At 40.8% G+C, this 20,965-nt stretch overlaps 1 protein-coding gene across 1 annotated transcript in view; it reads right to left on the bottom strand.

The window, feature by feature from the left end:
* LOC128662693 (protein-glutamine gamma-glutamyltransferase E-like) overlaps positions 1 to 20,965 on the bottom strand; it is a 135,673-nt gene that overhangs the window by 50,911 nt on the left and 63,797 nt on the right. The window lies entirely within an intron of this gene.

The raw sequence follows: 20,965 nt of genomic DNA, 5'->3' as shown, positions 1-20,965 counted from the left end.
TGCAATTGTTAATCTAAATTCGCTGTGGTTGAATAAGCATACTTTTTTTACATTGACTTTGAAAAGAGTGCTGAATTCCCTTTCTGTTTTTGTGGTATCTAATTTTTTTACACCCATTATTTATTTTCTATTGCTAAGTAGTTTAATACTTTGTGTAAAGAGTCATCACTATAAAATAATGACACGTTTCTGTAATTTAAGAATTTGTTATTCTTATATATCCCATCCTCTACTGTAGTTAAATAAACAGGGTTACATAATTGCTCTATGTTATGGCAGCCATGTTGGGGATAAAATTACTTTACAAAGGATTTAAATCACTGTTCTCTATTACTAGTAGCCAAAGGTGTAAAATCTGATAATCATTGTGTGTTAGTGGCAGCTGAAACTAGGGCTCCAAACTGTAGCTCTGAGTGTTGTTATCACCAAAAGGTACATATTTGTGTTTTACTGGCGGAAAAGATGATAAAATCACTATAAGCAACAAACCATAAGAAGATAAGATTGTTGCTTACTTTAAATTTTTAAAATTGTTTTTCTGTATTGTGAAGTAGATTTATTATTAATTATTAGATGGTTGGAAAATGGACAGTTTTATTACTCTTTTAAAAACGTCAAAAAAGAATTGTATACATTACCTCTATTTAAGGGGTAAAATCTGATAATCGTGTGTTAGTGGCAGTTGAAACATAGGCTCAAAACTGTTGCTGTTAGTGTTATCACCAAAAGGTACAGTTTGTGTATTACTAGTGAGTCATGAACTGCCTGACTCACTGCTGCAACTACACCCGATGTAACAAGCTACCCCAACCTTATGTCTCTGTGCCCTAAACCTGTAGACTGTGAGCTCTCTGGAGCAGGGCCCTCTTCCTCCTGTACTAGATTTGTCTTGTATTTATCACAAATCCTCGTCATTGTATACCCCTACCCAGAGCTACGGAATTTGGCGGCGCTATAATAATAAATGATAATAATAATAATAATCATAAAGTGGCAAAGATGATAAAATCCCTATAAGCATCAAACCATAAGAAGACAAGATTGTTGCTTTGTTCCTTTAATTACTCTTTTTTTTAAATCAGCTCCAGAACAGCCTTCCTTGAGCCCACCTAGATGCTTTTCAAGGTAGGATAAGAAAAGAACAAAGAACATTTTATAATAGAAGTATATAGAGAAGTTCTATTTGAGCCATAAACATCTAATTTTGACTTTCATATCCCTTCTAACCTTTTTTTTAAGTGACAGTAAAGTGCAAACATTTCTGTCATACATTTTAAACATTGCAGTAAATATATATTATTGATCGCGTGCATTGGCTGCTAACTAAGTTAAATTGCATTTTAGCACACCCTTAGGTACATGTTTTCTTTAGCTCCACCCATCCTTTCCTAGAAGGCTTCATTTAATGTTTATATAGGTGAACAGTACGTGAGCCAGATTGCATACTGCCCATCCCATAGAATGTAAGTAGTCTGCATTACAGGCTACAAATCCTGTTAGGCAGGTTGCCCATTCACAGTAGCAATTGTTGTTTTATTGACTTGGTTATGCAGAATATGGTTCTCCTCCTTGATAAATAATAAATATCTTCATATTCTAGGAATGATTTCTTCCTTTGGTTCTCAATCTTCCAGATCAATTCTTCTTACTTAAGATAAGGTCAGATAAGGTTACAGCTAGTTTATTGCAAACACATAGGGCCAGATATGTGTGCTCCTCTGTGTAATACCAGTGCACGCTAATGTACGCTGGTATTACAAGTTAAAAGCAATGCATTGCTTGGAAGCATTGCACTCATGAGAGCGCACTTTCATAGGCTCTAATGGGAGTCTCGTTCTGATGTTGTCAGAGACGGCATCCGAACTTCATGCAGCAAAGGGGTAAGCAGCACAGTGATGGGCAGTAGATAGTAAATATATATGTATATGCTGATATACATATATATCTATGTGTTAATATGTGTTATATATATATATATATATATATATATACTGTATATATATATATATATATATATATATATATATTTATATATATTGGATCTCTGGTTAATTTCATGAGCGCTAATTGCTACTGCAAGCTCGTGAATTAACCCCGTCTATGGGCGTGCAATAAATTAGTGTTTCACTTGTAAACTAGCCCATAATATACTATCCCTAAAACCATATAATCAAATGTGGACTATTTTTCACATTGTTGAACACTGAATGGGTCTCAAAAGAATAATTGTATCTTCCCTTTCTCACTAAATTTCTTAAAAAAGATGCTATGGACAAGGATATTGATGCTATAATAGTTATTTGAAAGTTGAGTTTTTGTTTTAGTTAAAACAACAATATAATGGACCAGTCATGTTCTTTTTTTAAATAAAAACATATAAAAAAAATAGTACCTTATAGTATTTTTTTATATCACTACAGTGCCAGCATAAATAGCAATCATCATGGATTGTGTAAATGTGGAAGCCCGTACAACTTCTTTAAAAAAGACATAAGAAATTAAGCAAAAAAAAAACCCAAGACAACAAAATATTTCATGGTTTATACAGAGCAGACATCCTCAAACTTTGCCCTTCAGAGGTTTTGGAACTACATTTCCCATGATGCTCAGCCAGCAAATGACGTAGATCCCCCTACGTCATTTGCGTATCCTATCTTTTCAATGGGATCTTTCTAACGCCGGTATTTAGAGTCGTGGCTGAAGTGAGCGTTAGAAATCTAACGACAAAACTCCAGCCGCAGAAAAAAGTCAGTAGTTAAGAGCTTTCTTGGTTAACGCCGGTTTATAAAGCTCTTAACTACTGTGCTCTAAAGTACACTAACACCCATAAACTACCTATGTACCCCTAAACCGAGGTCCCCCCACATCGCTGCCACTCTATTAAAATTTTTTAACCCCTAATCTGCCGCTCCGTACACTGCCGCCAGCTACGTTATCCCTATGTACCCCTAATCTGCTGCCCCTAACACCGCCGACCCCTATATTATATTTATTAACCCCTAATATGCCGCCCCCAACGTCGCCGCTACCTACCTACACTTATTAACTCCTAATCTGCCGACCGGATCTCACCACTACTATAATAAATGTATTAACCCCTAATCCGCCTCACTCCCGCCTCAATAACCCTATAATAAATAGTATTAACCCCTAGTGATGTCCCGAACTGTTCGCCCGCGAACGGTTCACAGCGAACATAGCTTGTTCGCGTTTGTGGGCGAACACATGGCAATGTTCGATCCGCCCCTATGTGTCATCATTGTGGAAACTTTGACCCTTTATGTCACAGCCACCTGACACATTAGAGCCAATCAACATCAGACACTCCCTCACAGACACTCCCAGCTACTTGGAATCCGCCATTTTAGACTCATAATGACCTTGCATTTTTAATGAGAGGACGTGTTGTGTTTTTGCTCCTGACATTAATAGGAAAAACATAGCTAGGCTAGTGTATTTACAGTCCAGAAGGACTCCACTAATCTCTGCTGCAAGCACAGCACCCCAAAAAGCCCTTTTTAGGGCTATATTTCGTGCCGTTTTTTTTTTTCTATTTTTTTTATTAGCATTTGCCTGGCTTTCAGCTGTGTGTTTAAGGCTCACAGCATATGCTGTGACTACTGCCACCACTGATATCTCCCTAACAACATTAGTTTAAATTTAACTAACCCAAAAATTTAATTATTTTTCTAGTCTAATTTTTTTTCATTTTCTATCAGGCCAGTGTCACACAGCATATACTCTGGTTCATTGCTCTGTGCCAGCCAGCAGCCACCAGTGTTAATATCCGTTTATAACATTATTTTAAATTTAAAAAAAAAAAAAAAAACCAAAAAAATATTTTGCTAGTGTAATCTAATTACATTTACTATCATGCCTATGTCTGTCAGGCTCACTCAGCATTAATATACCATTAATATACCTCTTTTTTTTTCAGTCTTTTGGTTAATTGGTCTGTGCCAGGCAGCCACCCAGCACTCATATCTATTCTTCTTCCCCTTAATTTTAATATAAAAAAAAAAAAAAGTTTAAATTGGTTTGCTAGTGTAATCTAATATAATTTTCTATCCGGCCTGTGTGTTTTGCTGACATAGAGAGCCTACTGTGTTTACTTGCTGCCCTCCCTAGTCTATGAGCCACGACTCATATGTGTTTAACCTTTTTTTAATTCCCCCCCAAAAAAATAATTTCAATCATTTTTCTAGTGTAATCTAATAGTATTTTCTATCAGGCGTGTGTGTATCCGACTTACAGAGCCTACTGTTTTTAATAGCTGCCCTTCCAAGGCTATCAGCCACGACTCATATGTATGTGCTTAACCTTTTTCTTAAAATTTCCAAAAAAAAGTCTTTAAATCATTATGCTAGTGTAATCTAATTGTATTTTCTATCAGGCCTGTGTCTAACTGTCTATCTGACTTACACAGCATACTGTTGTTAAATGGGTGTTAGTCTAAGACCACTCTGCTTTTTTTTGGGTTTGGGTGCAGCTAATCATGAAGGCCAGATAGACCTGCCACCATTTGGTGTTGTAACAGGTATTAAACTGCAAAGAACAGTACTGCTTAACACAACCTACTTACCATGGGTCCCAGAGCATATGTTTGGTTGTTATATTTTGTAAGGGTAATCATGCAGGCCATATAGACCTCCACCGATAGGGTGAGTATGAGTAACAGCTATTAAAATGCGAAGGACATTACTAATTAACACAACATAGTTACCATGGGTCGCATACCAAGAGCAGATGTCTTATTATTATATTTTGTATGGGTAATCATCCAGGCCGTATAGACCTCACCAAATATGAGGAGTTACAGAGATTAAAGTGTTAAGAATGGTAGTACTTAAAACACAACCTAGTTAAAATAGGTAGCAGACCGCATGTCTTATTATTATAATTTTTCAGGGTAATCTGGCAGGCCATATAGAACACCCCCGATAGGGGGGGGGGGGGGGACAGGGATTAAAGTGCTAAGAAAAGTACTAATTAACACAAGCTAGTTGGGTCCAAGAACGCATGTTTAATTATTAGACTTTATTAGGGTAATTATATATCTAACAAATCTATCTATTTCTCTTCTATCGATTCTATCTATCAATCTATGTATATCTATCTAACCTATCTATCAATCTATCTTCTGTCCGGGATGTTTTGAGACAGCCACTTTGGGAATGTTAGTTGATTTAGACCCATTATGGCTTAATGACTCTGCATAAACTATGTAATTTTCCATGGGAGTTTTGCCAGGGATCCCCCTCCAGCATGCGACAGTCCAGGTGTTAGTACCCTTGAAACAACTTTTCCATCACTATTGTGGCCAGAAAGAGTCCTTGTAGGTTTTAAAGTTTGCCTGCCTATTGAATTCAACGTGGGTTTGCGAACAATACCGGAAGTTCGAGTCCGCCGTTCACGAACCAAACAATTTAGGTTCGCGACATCACTATTAACCCCTAATCTGCTCTCCCTAACATCGCCGACACCTAACTTCAAGTATTAACCCCTAATCTGCCAACCGGAGCTCACCGCTACTCTAATAAATTTTTTAACCCCTAAAGCTAATTCTAACCCTAACCCTAACACCCCCCTAATAGTGATGTCGCGAACCTAAAATTTTCGGTTCGCGAACCGAGGACTCGAACTTCTGGTATTGTTCGCGAACGCGCGAACCGCGCGAACCGCGCGAACCGCCATTGAATTCAATAGGCAGGCGAACTTTAAAACCTACAAGGACTCTTTCTGGCCACAATAGTGATGGAAAAGTTGTTTCAAGGGTACTAACACCTGGACTGTTGCATGCTGGAGGGGGATCCCTGGCAAAACTCCCATGGAAAATTACATAGTTGATGCAGAGTCTGCTTTTAAGCCATAATGGGTCTAAATCAACTAACATTCCCAAAGTGGCTGTCTCAAAACATCCCGGACAGAAGATAGATTGATAGTGATAGATAGGATAGATAGATATACATAGATTGATAGTTAGATAGAATCGATAGAAGAGAAATAGATAGATTTGTTAGATATATAATTACCCTAATAAATTCTAATAATCAAACATGCGTTCTTGGACCCAACTAGCTTGTGTCAATTAGTACTTTTCTTAGCACTTTAATCCCTGTCCCCCCCCCCCCCCTATCGGGGGAGTTCTATATGGCCTGCCAGATTACCCTGAAAAATTATAATAATAAGACATGTGGTCTGCTACCTATTTTAACGAGGTTGTGTTTTAAGTACTACCATTCTTAGCACTTTAATCTCTGTAACGCCCCCTATTTGGTGAGGTCTATACGGCCTGGATGATTACCCATACAAAATATAATAATAAGACATCTGCTCTTGGTATGCGACCCATGGTAACTATGTTGTGTTAATTAGTAATGTCCTTCGCATTTTAATAGCTGTTACTCATACTCACCCTATCGGTGGAGGTCTATATGGCCTGCATGATTACCCTTACAAAATATAACAACCAAACATATGCTCTGGGACCCATGGTAAGTAGTTTGTGTTAAGTAGTACTGTTCTTTGCATTTTCATACCTGTTACAACACCAAATGGTGGCAGGTCTATCTGGCCTTCATGATTAGCTGCACCCAAACCCCCCAAAAAAGCAGAGTGGTCTTAGACTAACACCCATGGCTAACTCTGTTGTTTCAATTAGTACTATTCTTAGCACTTTCATCCCTGTTACGGGCGGTCTACATGGACATCATGATTAGCCGAACAAAATACTACAATCCAACCTTTGCTCGGTCTTCATAGGCCCTTCATTGTCTGTATTTTGATAGTACAGTTCTTATTATTTTTATAGCTGATACAACACCGAATGTTGTCAGCTCTATATGGCCTGCATGATTAGCTGCACCCAATACAAAAATAAATCCAAGCGGTCTTGGATTAACACCCATGGCTAACTCTGTTGTTTCAAGTAGTACTATTCTTAGCACTTTCATCTCATCATCCCTGTTACTTCCAGGACTCTCGGTGGTGGTGGTCTACATGGCCATCATGATTAGCCTAACCAAATACTACAATCCAACCTTGGCTCAGTCTTCCTAAGGCCCTTCATTGGCTGTATTTTGGTAGTACTGTTCTTATTACTACATGGTGGTCTACATGGCCATCATGATTAGCCTAACCAAATACTACAATCCAACCTTGGCTCAGTCTTCCTAAGGCCCTTCATTGGCTGTATTTTGGTAGTACTGTTCTTATAAGTTTAATAGCTGATACGACACCGAATGTTGTCAGCTCTATATGGCCTGCATGAATAGCCGCACCCAAAGCCAAAAAAAGCCAAGCGGTTTTGCACTAACACCCATGGCTAACTCTGTTGTTTCAAGTTCTACTATTCTTAGCTCTTTCATCTCATCATCCCTGTTACTTCCAGGACTCTCGGTGGTGGTGGTCTACATGGCCATCATGATTAGCCTAACCAAATACTACAATCCAACCTTGGCTCAGTATTCCTAAGGCCCTTCATTGGCTGTATTTTGGTAGTACTGTTCTTATTAGTTTAATAGCTGATACGACACCGAATGTTGTCAGCTCTATATGGCCTGCATGAATAGCCGCACCCAAAGCCAAAAAAAAGCCAAGCGGTTTTGCACTAACACCCATGGCTAACTCTGTTGTTTCAAGTTCTACTATTCTTAGCTCTTTCATCTCATCATCCCTGTTACTTCCAGGACTCTCGGTGGTGGTGGTCTACATGGCCATCATGATTAGCCTAACCAAATACTACAATCCAACCTTGGCTCAGTCTTCCTAAGGCCCTTCATTGGCTGTATTTTGGTAGTACTGTCATCCTTTTGAATAATAGATTACAGGAAAGGCATTGATTTTAGAATCCCAGAGATCATTTATATGACCCGTAAAATAAAAAAAAAAATTCATTAGATACCCGTTACATAATTATTTATCCTCAGGCCTTTTTAATACGAGGGTCCCGGAGCATCACTGAAGGTGAAGATTGCATAGTTGTGGCATTTTAATTTTGTTATCGTGGGAACTTAGTACTTGCAATGACCTTGCTCTGGTGAATCCATATTGCAAATGTGTTATTTAAGGCACTGTTTGTCTATTTTTTGGAATATCAGCATTTGGTAAATGAAGCTCAACTTAAGGCTGGTGAGAAACGACCTTTCTTCTGGCTGTTTGCAAATGTTGTGGCTCTGGACAAACATGTGAATAAGGGGCCATCAGCCATATTCTGCACGCAACCCATTTGATGATTGACGATAAACATGTGTCACCTGCAATCAGAGCTCGTTACTTCTGTCTAAATCATCTTCCTGGTATGGACAGGCCACTGTTTCCCACAACAAGTACGAATATTGAAATACAAGATTGTCTTGAGTATGGTAGGAAACCAAAGTTTATTTAATTCTGTACTATCTATCACCACAAAAAATGAACTTGAAGCAACGAAAATGCCAGCAATTTCATGTGCTTATGGATGACAAGGACGTCCTGTCCTGTGGTGCACAGAGATGGAGACGATTTTTGCCCTCCCTGTACACTACCCAGATGTCTCAAACATCACCAGAAACACAATACAGCCACTCTTGTGAAGTTCCTGGAGTGTTCCGGTAGCCATCTCTTTGCGCTCCTAAAGGAATACTTTATCAGTGTTTTTGAATACATCCGACAACAGCTTCGGAGACTGTGGTGATGCACATGTTATTTACTGTTGTTCCAGCTGTGGCAATGTCAATTGGCATGAAAAAGTTAAGATTTGTGGGTGGCGGAGCCTATAGCTGTTGCGGTAGGACATGTGTTTGAGGAGCTCCAGGTCTTATAAGTTACTTTGGAGTTAGTTTTCAACCTTAATTTAATTTTCTTTTTGGGATTCATAGTCACACTTTCTGGGGCGATGCAAGAGGAGCCTGGTAAAAGCAGTAGTAGTCACCCCTTATATCAACGGGTACGGAGACCTGTTTTTTGCATTTCCAATATTGCGCCGGTCCACAAACTAATCCTGAATGAAAAAAAAAACTTAAAATTTGGACTAGTAACGCACATTTTATGCACGCTGTGGCAATTGCAATTTGCAATAAAAATAATCTGCTAACAACAACCACTACCTACGACCACACCTGACTCCTGAAGTCATGCTTCAGATATTAAGTCAAGTTAAATAATTTTTTTTTATTTTTATGCTCAGCAGAGGCTCCAGGACCCTCGACAAAACCAGCAGCAGGAAAGAGGACATATGGCATCCTTTTGAAAAAATGATTATAGGAAAGGCATTGATTTCAGAAACACAGAGATCATTAGTTGCAAACGGTAAATAGAAAAAAACATTGATTATACACCCAGTACACTTATTTTTCATTAGGCCTTTTTAATAAGATTAAGAGGCTCCCGGAGCCTCAACAGAAACAACAGCATTAAAAAGTACATATGGCATCCTTGTGAATAATAGATTACAGGAAAGGCATTGATTTTAGAAACCCGTGGATAATTTTTTGCAACCATGAAATCTAAAAAAACATAGATTAGACACCCAGTACACTTCTTTATCCTTAGGCCTTTTAAGCATAGGCTCCAGGACCCTCAACAAAACCAGCAGCAGGAAAGAGGACATATGGCATACTTTTGTAAATTAGATTACAGGAAAGGCATTGATTTTAGAAACACAGAGATCATTTATATGACCAGTGAAATAGAAAAAAAAATGATTGGACACCCAGTACACTTCTTTATCCTTAGTCCTTTTTAATACGAGGGTCCCGGAGCCTCAACAGAAACAACAGCATGAAAGAGGACATATGTCATCCTTTTGAATAATAGATTACAGGAAAGGCATTGTTTTTAGAATCCCACAGATCATTTATATGACCTGTGAAATAGAAAAAAACATTGATTAGACACCCAGTACACTTATTTATCCATAGGCCTTTTTAGCAGAGGCTCCAGGACCCTCAACAAAAACAAGAGCAGGGAGGTGGGCATAGGAGTACAATGGAGTGTGACAATAATAATGTGAAGGGGAAGATTGCGGAGTTGTGTCATTTTAATTTTGTTATTGTGGGAAATACTTGCAATGACCTTGCTCTGGTGAATCCATATTGCAAATGTGTTTTTTAAGGCACTGTTTGTCTATTTTTTGAATATCAGCATTTGGTAATTGAAGCTCAACTTAAGGCTGGTGAGAACCGACCTCTCTTCTGGCTGTTTGCAAATGTTGTTGCTCTGGACAAACATGTGAATAAGGGGCCATCAGCCATATTCTGCACGCAACCCCTTTGATGATTGACGATAAACATGTGTCACCTGCAATCAGAGCCCGTTACTTCTGTCTAAATCATCTTCCTGCTATGGACAGCCCACTGTTTCCCACAGCAAGTCCGAAGCTTGAACTACAAGATTGTCTTGAGTATGGTAGGAAACCAAAGTTTATTTTATTCTGTACTATCACCACAAAAACTGAACTTCTTGAAGCAACGAAAATGCCAGCAATTTCATGTGCTTATGGATGACAAGGACGTCCTGTCCTGTGGTGCACAGAGATTGAGACGATTTTTGCCCTCCCTGTACACTACCCAGATGTCTACAACATCACCGGAAACACAAGACAGCCACTGTTGTGAAGTTCCTGGAGTGTTCCGGTAGCCATCTCTTTGCGCCCCAAAAGGAATTCTTTATTGTTGTTTTTGTATACATCCGACAATAGCTTCGGAGACTGTGGTGACGCACATGTTAGTTACTGTTGTTCCAGCTGTGGCAATATCAATTGGCATTAAAAAGGTAAGATTTGGGTGGGCGGAGCCTATAGCTGTTGCAGTAGGACGTGTGTTTGAGGAGCTCCAGGTCTTACAATTTACTTAGGAGTAATTTTTCAACCTTAATTTAATTTTCTTTTTGGGATTCATACTCACACTTTCTGGGGCTATCCAAGAGGAGCCTGGTAAAAGCACTAGTAGTCACCCCTTATATCAACGGGTACCGAGACCTGTTTTTTGCCTTTCCAATATTGCACCGTACCCCAAACTAATCCTGAATGAAAAAAAAATATTAAAATTTGGACTAGTGACGCACATTTTATGCACGCAGTGGCAATTGCAATTTGCAATAAAAATAATCTGCTAACAACAACCACTACCTACGACCACACCTGACTCCTGAAGTCATGCTTCAGTTATTAAGTCAAGTTAAATTAATTTTTTTTTCTTTATTATGCGCAGCAGAGGCTCCAGGACCGTCGACAAAACCAGCAGCAGCAAAGAGGACATATGGCATCCTTTTGAAAAAATGATTATAGGAAAGGCATTGATTTCAGAAACACAGAGATCATTAGTTGCAACCGGTAAATCGAAAAAAACATTGATTAGACACCCAGTACACTTATTTTTCATTAGGCCTTTTTAATAAGAGGCTCCCGGAGCCTCAACCGAAACAACAGCATCAAAAAGTACATATGGCATCCTTGTGAATAATAGATTACTGGAAAGGTATTGATTTTAGAAACCCGTGGATAATTTTTTGCCAACGTGAAATCTAAAAAAACATAGATTATACACCCAGTACACTTCTTTATCCTTAGGCCTTTTTAGAAGAGTCTCCCGTAGCCTCAACAGAAACAACAGCATGAAAGAGGACATATGGCATCCTTGTGACTAATAGATTACAGGAAAGGCATTGATTTTAGAAACCCGGAGATAATTTGTTGCAACCGGGAAATCTAAAAAAAAATGGATTAGACAACCAGGACACTTATTTATCCTTAGGCCTTAGTAGCAGAGGCTCCAGGACCCTCAACAAAACCAGCAGCAGTAAAGAGGACATATGACATCCTTTAGAAAAATAGATTTCTGGAAAGGCATTGATTTTAGAAACACAGAGATCATTAGTTGCAACTGTGCAATCTCTAAAAAATTGGATTATACACCAAATACACTTATTTATCCTTAGGCCTTTTTCGCAGAGGCTCCAGGACCCTCCACAAAACCAGCAGCATGAAAGAGGACATATGGCATCCTTTAGAAAATTAGATTACAGGAAAGGCATTGATTTTAGAAACACAGAGATCATTAGTTGCAACCGTGAAATCGCAAAAAACTTCGATTATACACCAAGTACACTTATTTATCCTTAGGCCTTTTTAGCAGAGGCTACAGGACCCTCCACAAAACCAGCAGCATGAAAGAGGACATATGGCATCCTTTAGAAAATTAGATTTCAGGAAAGGCATTGATTTTAGAAACACAGAGATCATTAGTTGCAACCGTGAAATCTAAAAAAACATAGATTATACACCCAGTACACTTCTTTATCCTTAGGCCTTTTTAGAAGAGTGTCCCCGAGCCTCAACAGAAAGAACAGCATGAAAGAGGACATATGGCATCCTTTTGAAAAATAGATAACAGGAAAGGCATTGATTTTAGAAAGACAGAAAAAATTTGTTACAAGCGGGAAATCTAAAAAAACATTGAATAGACACCCAGTACACTTCTTTATCCTTCGGCCTTTTTAGCAGAGGCTCCAGGACACTCAAAAAAACCAGCAGTAGGAAAGAGGACATATGGCATCCTTTTTGAAAAAAAGATTATAGGAAAGGCATTGATTTTAGAAACCCGTGGATAATTTGTTGCAACCGTGAATTTGAATAAAAAAAATTGATTGGATGGACACCCAGTACAATTCTTTCTCCCTAGGCCTTTTTATAAGAGGGTCCAGGACCCTCAAACAAAACACCAGCAGGAAAGGGGACATATGGCATACTTTTGAACAATAGAGTGAGAGTACAGGAAAGGCATTGATTTTAGAAACCCATAGATAATTTTTTGCAAATATTCAATGGACACCCAGTACACCTCATTCTCCTTAGGCCTTTTTATAAGAGGGTCCTGGACCCTCAAAAAAAACACCAGCAGGAAAGAGGACATATGGCATACTTTTGAAAATTAGATTACAGGAAAGGCATTGATTTTAGAAACACAGAGATCAGTTATATGACCCGGGAAATAGAAAAAAAAACATTGATTGAACACCCAGTACACTTCTTTATCCTTAGTCCTTTTTATAAGAGTGTCCCGTAGCCTCAACAGAAAGAACAGCATGAAATAGGACATATGGCATCCTTTTGAAAAATAGATTACAGGAAAGGCATTGATTTTTGAAAGACAGAAAAAATTAGTTACAACCGGAAAATCTCAAAAAACATTGAATAGACACCCATTACACTTCTTTATCCTTAGGCCTTTTTAGCAGAGGCTCCAGGACACTCAACAAAACCAGCAGTAGGAAAGAGGACATATGGCATCCTTTGTGAAAAAAAGATTATAGGAAAGGCATTGATTTTAGAAACCCGGGGATAATTTTTTGCAACTGTGAATTTTAACTAAAAAAAATGATTGGATGGACACCCAGTACAATTCTTTATCCATAAGGCCTTTTTATAAGAGAGTCCAGGACCAGGACCGTCTTTAACACAGGGCAAAAGGGGCAGCTGCCCTGGGCCCAGTCTTTGTTGAGGGGCCCTATAGTCCTAAAAAAAAAAAAAAATTTTTTTTTTAAGTTCATGCCAGACTGCTGATGTCATGTAACATGGGGGACACACACAGTCAGTCCTAATATTGTCACAGTTAAATGTTCTCTGCTTATATTTATTTGTGAGAAAAGGTGCCAGACCGTGCCAATGTCATGTGACATTCCAAGCTAGTGCCATGTGCTGTTTTAGATGTGCACTGTGCAGCACTGGATGCTAAGCCCTAACTAGGCATCCAGTCAATCCCACTGCATCAGAAAAGGTCCTGCTGGGGCTACCACTGTTACCAGGTAACTGCTCTGGTGGTGGGGATTGTTTCTGGGTAGGGCTGACTATAGGCGCATGCAGCCGAAAGCTGGAGTGTCAGGCACGTGAGGATTTGAGCATCTGTGCAGCTGCACACACTGCTCTCTTCAGTCTTGAGGCTGTGTGACTCGTCTGTATCCATGCAGCCTTGGGCAGACAACATGCAGTCTGCTGGTCCCCTTATCCCTGCTCTTTCTGCTGTGGCTCTAAGGTCAACTAACTGAAGTTTGTTAGGAAAACAGTGCTTTTTAGAAAGGTGTCAGTGGGAAGAATAAGTGAGTGTACACATGCCCCTCCCCCATGCAGCATTGTCTAGTGCAGGATGAGAGGGAACTTGTTCCTAGCAAATTAGTGACATGTGCTGCTGTGGCTGATGTATAGTGTCATGCTGATACTTCACACATTAAGGTAAGGTTTATTTTTATAGTTTTTATTTCTCTCTGTTTCAGATTTTACAGCTTCCCATAGTAGTTCTACTGTTCCAGTCAGTAAACGTATATCTGTCTGCACCTCTATGCTTCCGCCTCAGTCTTTACCTTGCTTTGCTCCTGTTGGCTGCTCTAAATCTCTTTAACCAGCTAACCTCACACCAGAATCACATTCAAAAGCATATTAAATTAATCCAAAGTGGAGGAATTTATATATTTATTTACTTATTAGTACTGCTTAGGTCCAGTTTCACATATTGCAATTTTTTTTAATGATTAGCCCAGCAGTGGATGATCCACTGCTGGGCTAATAATTTAAAAAAAAAAAAAAAAAAATTGATTTAGTTGTTTTTTGGGATGTTGGGGTGGAGAGCGAAATTGCATGGGAGGGGGGGCCCAAGAAAATGTTTGCCCGGGGTCTAGTCAATATTAAAGACAGCCCTGTCCAGGACCCTCAAACAAAAAACCAGCAGGAAAGAGGACATATGGCATACTTTTGAACAATAGAGTACAGGAAAGGCATTGATTTTAGAAACCCATAGAATTTTTTTTTAAAATGGAAATTTGAATAAAAAAAAAGATTAGATGGACAGCCAGTACACCTCTTTCTCCTTAGGCATTTTTATAAGAGGTTCCTGGACCCTCAAAAAAAACACCAGCAGGAAAGAGGACATATGGCATACTTTTGAACAATAGAGTACAGGAAAGGCATTTATTTTAGAAACCCATAGATAATTTTTTGCAAATGGAAATTTGAATAAAAAAAAATGATTCGATGGACACTCAGTACACCTCTTTCTCCTTAGGCCTTTTTATAAGAGGGTCCTGGACACTCAAAAAAAACACCAGCAGGAAAGAGGACGTATGGCATCCTTTTGAACAATAGAGTACAGGTACGGCATTGATTTTACAAAACCAGAGATAATTTTGGTCAAATGAGAAATAGAAAATAAAAATGAGTGGACACCCAGTACACCTCTTTCACCTTAGGCCTTTTTATAAGAGTGTCCAGGACCCTCAAACAAAATACCAGCAGGAAAGAGAACATATGGCATACTTTGGAACAATAGAGTACTGGTACGGCATTGATTTGTGAAACCCACAGATAATTGTTTGTAAAAGTGAAATAGCCCCAAAAACCATGCTTGGACTCCCACTCCAGGTCGTTCTCCTTCAGATTTTTTATAAGAGGGTCCAGCACCCTCAACAGAAACAACTGCAGGAAACACCACCACATATGCCATCCATTTGCACAAGCGAGTACAGGTATGGCATCCATTTTATAAACCCAAAGATAATTGAGAGGAACCAGGAACATTTTTCTAAAAACTGGATGGGGCACCCATTACTACAGGTCATTCTCCTTCAGCCTTTTTATATCATGGGCACGACCCGCAACAGGCACAACAGCATGAAACACAACATATGCCACCCTTTTGCACAATAGAGTACAGGTATGGCATAGATGGAACACAGAGATAATTTAGAGCAACCAAGAGACGGATAAAGATGCTTGGTCGGTCCTACTCTTTCAAATTTGTTGCATTTTGCGTTCAATTGAATGGTCCACCGGATATGAGTGGTGTGTAAAGTTGTACAATTTGTAACAGTTTAATCACTAGTGTTATGTGCCTTATTTTTTTATTTGAGTTTTGTACCCACAGAGATGCAGCAGAGGTCAGAAAAATTAGGAATGTACAAATGACTGAAAAATTGGGGTATTGTTGTAGCAACTGCTGTAGCAGCAGCCAGAAAAATCGATGTTTGTAAAACATTTATAAAGTGCCCTAAAAGCTTGTGGCTTGAACACTAGTTGTTGGCGGATAAGTCAAGCAAGTCCTCCGTCTTTATAACCAAAAAAAAAATGCCAGCCTGTGTACCAGTTGTAGCCCAAGCCAGCTCATATCATCATCAGTAGTTTTTTATTCAAATGTATCGCCCAATGTCAGTCCCTTCGGGATCCAGCCCTCATTCATTTTTATAAAAGTGAGATAGTCAAGGCTTTTTTGACCTAGGCGACTTCTCTTCTCAGTGACAAAACCTCCTGCTGCACTAAAAGTCCTTTCGGACAGGACACTTGAAGCGGGGCAGGCCAGAAGTTCCATTGCAAATTGGGATAGCTCAGGCCACAAGTCCAGCCTGCACACCCAGTAGTCAAGGGGTCCATCGCTCCTGAGAGTGTCGAGATCCGCAGTTAAAGCTAGGTAGTCTGCTACCTGTCGGTTGAGTCTTTCTCTAAGGCTGGATCCCGAAAGGCTCTGATGGTGCATGGGAGTTAAAAAGGTACGCATGTCCTCCATCAACAAGACGTCAGGAAAGTGCACGGTCCTTGCCACCGTGGTCGTGGGAGGAGGAGGATTAATTTCATCTCTTCCCCTGTTACATTCCCGTGGTGCTGTGACATCACCCTTATACGCTGTGTAAAGCATAGTTTTTAATTTATTATGAAAATGCTCCATCCTTTCCGACTTGCGGGAATTTGGTAACATTTCAGGCACTTTATGCTTATACCGGGGGTCGAGGAGCATGGACACCCAGTACAGGTCGTTCTCCTTCAGCTTTTTTATACGAGGGTCCCTCAACAGGCACGACAGCATGAAAGAACCCATTTGAACAAGGTTGGATGCTGAGCTAATCATGTCGCGTTCCTCCTCCTCATTGATCTCACTGATGGTATCTTCTTCCCCCCAGCCACGTACAACACCAAGGGTACCAGAGAGGTGACAACAACGAGCACCCTGGGATGACTGTTGTGCTCGGTCTTCCTCCTCCTCCCCAAAGCCACATTCCTCTTCCTCACAATCCTCTTCCTGCGTTGCTGCAGGTCCAGCAAGCAATGCTGATTCGGCTGTTTGCGGGGGTGATGGACACCACAACTCTCCCGCTTCCTCTTCACGCTCATCTACTGCCTGATCCAGCACTCTTCGCAGGGCACGCTCCAGGAAGAAAACAAATGGTATGATGTCGCTGATGGTGCCTTCGGTGCGACTGACAAGGTTTGTCACCTCCTCAAAAGGACGCATGAGCCTACAGGCATTGCGCATGAGCGTCCAGTAATTTGGCAAAAATATCCCCAGCTCCCCAGAGGCTGGCCTAGCACCCCGGTCATACAAATACTCATTAACAGCTTTTTCTTGTTGGAGCAGGCGGTCAAACATTAGGAGTGTTGAATTCCACCGTGTCGGGCTGTCGCAAATCAAGCGCCTCACTGGCAGGTTGTTTCGACGCTGGATATCAGACAAGTGCGCCATGGCCGTGTAGGAACGCCTGAAATGGCCACACACCTTCCTGGCCTGCTTCAGGATGTCCTGTAAGCCTGGGTACTTATGGACAAATCGTTGTACAATCAGATTACACGCATGTGCCATGCACGGCACATGTGTCAACTTGCCCAATTTCAATGCCGCCACCAAATTACTTCCATTGTCAGAAACAACCTTGCCAATCTCCAGTTGGTGCGGAGTCAGCCACTGATCCACCTGTGCGTTCAGGGCGGTCAGGAGTGCTGGTGCGGTGTGACTCTCCGCTTTCAGGCAAGTCAACCCCAAGACAGCGTGACACTGCTGTACCCGGGATGTAGCATAGTACCTGGGGAGCTGGGGGGGTGCCATAGATGTGGAGCAAGACGCAGAAGTTGAAGAGGACTCAGCCGAGGAAGAGGTTATGGAAGAGGATGGAGTAGGAGGAGTAGAGGAGGTAGAAGCAGGCCTGCCTGCAAGTCGTGGCGGTGTCACCAACTCTTCTGCAGAGCCACGCATTCCATGCTTGTCAGAAGTCAGCAGGTTTACCCAATGCGCAGTGTAGGTGATATACCTGCCCTGACCATGCTTTGCAGACCAGCTATCCGTGGTCATATGGACCCTTGCCCCAACGCTGTGTGCCAGACATGCCATAACTTCCTTTCACACAACAGAGTACAGGTTTGGGATTGCCTTTTGTGAAAAGAAATTTCTGCCAGGTACCTTCCACTGCGGTGTCCCAATAGATACAAATTTTTTGAAAGCATCAGACTCCACCAGCTTGTATGGTAAAAGCTGGCGGGCTAAGAGTTCAGACAAGCCAGCTGTCAGACGCCGGGCAAGGGGGTGACTTTGAGAAATTGGCTTCTTACGCTCAAACATGTCCTTGACAGACACCTGACTGTGGGCAGATGACCAGGAACTGCTACGTAAGAGAGACTGAGTGGAGGATGGTTGAGAGGGGGCAAGGAGGACAGCACTGGTTGACGTGGCTGAAGATGCTGGAGCAGGAGGAGGAGGGCGGCTTTCACTTTGTGTGCTGCTTCTACTCATGTGTTCTTCCCATCGGCCTTTGTGATTTGAGACCATGTGCCTTCGCAAAGCAGTTGTACCTAGGTGGCTGTTGGACTTCCCATGACTCAGTTTCTTTTGGCACAGGTTGCAAATGGCATCGCTGTTGTCAGAGGCAGACACACAAAAAAAATGCCACACTGCTGAGCTCTGCGATGATGGCATTCTGGTGGTGGCAACAGCATGCATTGATGGGCGTCGGCGGGCTGTCTGGCTGACCCCTGGTGACGATGCATGCTGTCTGACTGTGCCACTAGCTCATTGAGACGACCTCCCCGTGCTTCCAAATCGTCTCCTCCTCCTCCTCCTCTCTGTCTCCCCATCTGAACTTTCCCCCTGAGAGTACAGGAAAGGCACTGATTTTAGAAACCCATAGATAATTTTTTGCAAATATTCAATGGACACCCAGTACACCTCATTCTCCTTAGGCCTTTTTATAAGAGGGTCCTGGACCCTCAAAAAAAACACCAGCAGGAAAGAGGACATATGGCATACTTTTGAAAATTAGATTACAGGAAAGGCATTGATTTTAGAAACACAGAGATCAGTTATATGACCCGGGAAATAGAAAAAAAAACATTGATTGAACACCCAGTACACTTCTTTATCCTTAGTCCTTTTTATAAGAGTGTCCCGTAGCCTCAACAGAAAGAACAGCATGAAATAGGACATATGGCATCCTTTTGAAAAATAGATTACAGGAAAGGCATTGATTTTTGAAAGACAGAAAAAATTAGTTACAACCGGAAAATCTCAAAAAACATTGAATAGACACCCATTACACTTCTTTATCCTTAGGCCTTTTTAGCAGAGGCTCCAGGACACTCAACAAAACCAGCAGTAGGAAAGAGGACATATGGCATCCTTTGTGAAAAAAAGATTATAGGAAAGGCATTGATTTTAGAAACCCGGCGATAATTTTTTGCAACTGTGAATTTTAACTAAAAAAAATGATTGGATGGACACCCAGTACAATTCTTTATCCATAAGGCCTTTTTATAAGAGAGTCCAGGACCAGGACCGTCTTTAACACAGGGCAAAAGGGGCAGCTGCCCTGGGCCCAGTCTTTGTTGAGGGGCCCTATAGTCCTAAAAAAAAAAAAATTTTTTTTATTTAAGTTCATGCCAGACTGCTGATGTCATGTAACATGGGGGACACACACAGTCAGTCCTAATATTGTCACAGTTAAATGTTCTCTGCTTATATTTATTTGTGAGAAAAGGTGCCAGACCGTGCCAATGTCATGTGACATTCCAAGCTAGTGCCATGTGCTGTTTTAGATGTGCACTGTGCAGCACTGGATGCTAAGCCCTAACTAGGCATCCAGTCAATCCCACTGCATCAGAAAAGGTCCTGCTGGGGCTACCACTGTTACCAGGTAACTGCTCTGGTGGTGGGGATTGTTTCTGGGTAGGGCTGACTATAGGCGCATGCAGCCGAAAGCTGGAGTGTCAGGCACGTGAGGATTTGAGCATCTGTGCAGCTGCACACACTGCTCTCTTCAGTCTTGAGGCTGTGTGACTCGTCTGTATCCATGCAGCCTTGGGCAGACAACATGCAGTCGGCTGGTCCCCTTATCCCTGCTCTTTCTGCTGTGGCTCTAAGGTCAACTAACTGAAGTTTGTTAGGAAAACAGTGCTTTTTAGAAAGGTGTCAGTGGGAAGAATAAGTGAGTGTACACATGCCCCTCCCCCATGCAGCATTGTCTAGTGCAGGATGAGAGGGAACTTGTTCCTAGCAAATTAGTGACATGTGCTGCGGTGGCTGATGTATAGTGTCATGCTGATACTTCACACATTAAGGTAAGGTTTATTTTTATAGCTTTTATTTCTCTCTGTTTCAGATTTTACAGCTTCCCATAGTAGTTCTACTGTTCCAGTCAGTAAACTTATATCTGTCTGCACCTCTATGCTTCCGCCTCAGTCTTTACCTTGCTTTGCTCCTGTTGGCTGCTCTAAATCTCTTTAACCAGCTAACCTCACACCAGAATCACATTCAAAAGCATATTAAATTAATCCAAAGTGGAGGAATTTATATATTTATTTACTTATTAGTACTGCTTAGGTCCAGTTTCACATATTGCAATTTTTTTTAATGATTAGCCCAGCAGTGGATGATCCACTGCTGGGCTAATAATTTAAAAAAAAAAAAAAAATTGATTTAGTTGTTTTTTGGGATGTTGGGGTGGAGAGCGAAATTGCATGGGAGGGGGGGCCCAAGAAAATGTTTGCCCGGGGTCTAGTTAATATTAAAGACGGCCCTGTCCAGGACCCTCAAACAAAAAACCAGCAGGAAAGAGGACATATGGCATACTTTTGAACAATAGAGTACAGGAAAGGCATTGATTTTAGAAACCCATAGAATTTTTTTTTAAAATGGAAATTTGAATAAAAAAAAAGATTAGATGGACAGCCAGTACACCTCTTTCT

The sequence above is a fragment of the Bombina bombina genome, chromosome 1 (genome assembly GCF_027579735.1).
Source record: "Bombina bombina isolate aBomBom1 chromosome 1, aBomBom1.pri, whole genome shotgun sequence".
Lineage (NCBI taxonomy): Eukaryota > Metazoa > Chordata > Amphibia > Anura > Bombinatoridae > Bombina > Bombina bombina.
Note: the sequence above shows the minus strand (reverse complement) of the source record. Positions and strands in the feature narration are given on the sequence as shown.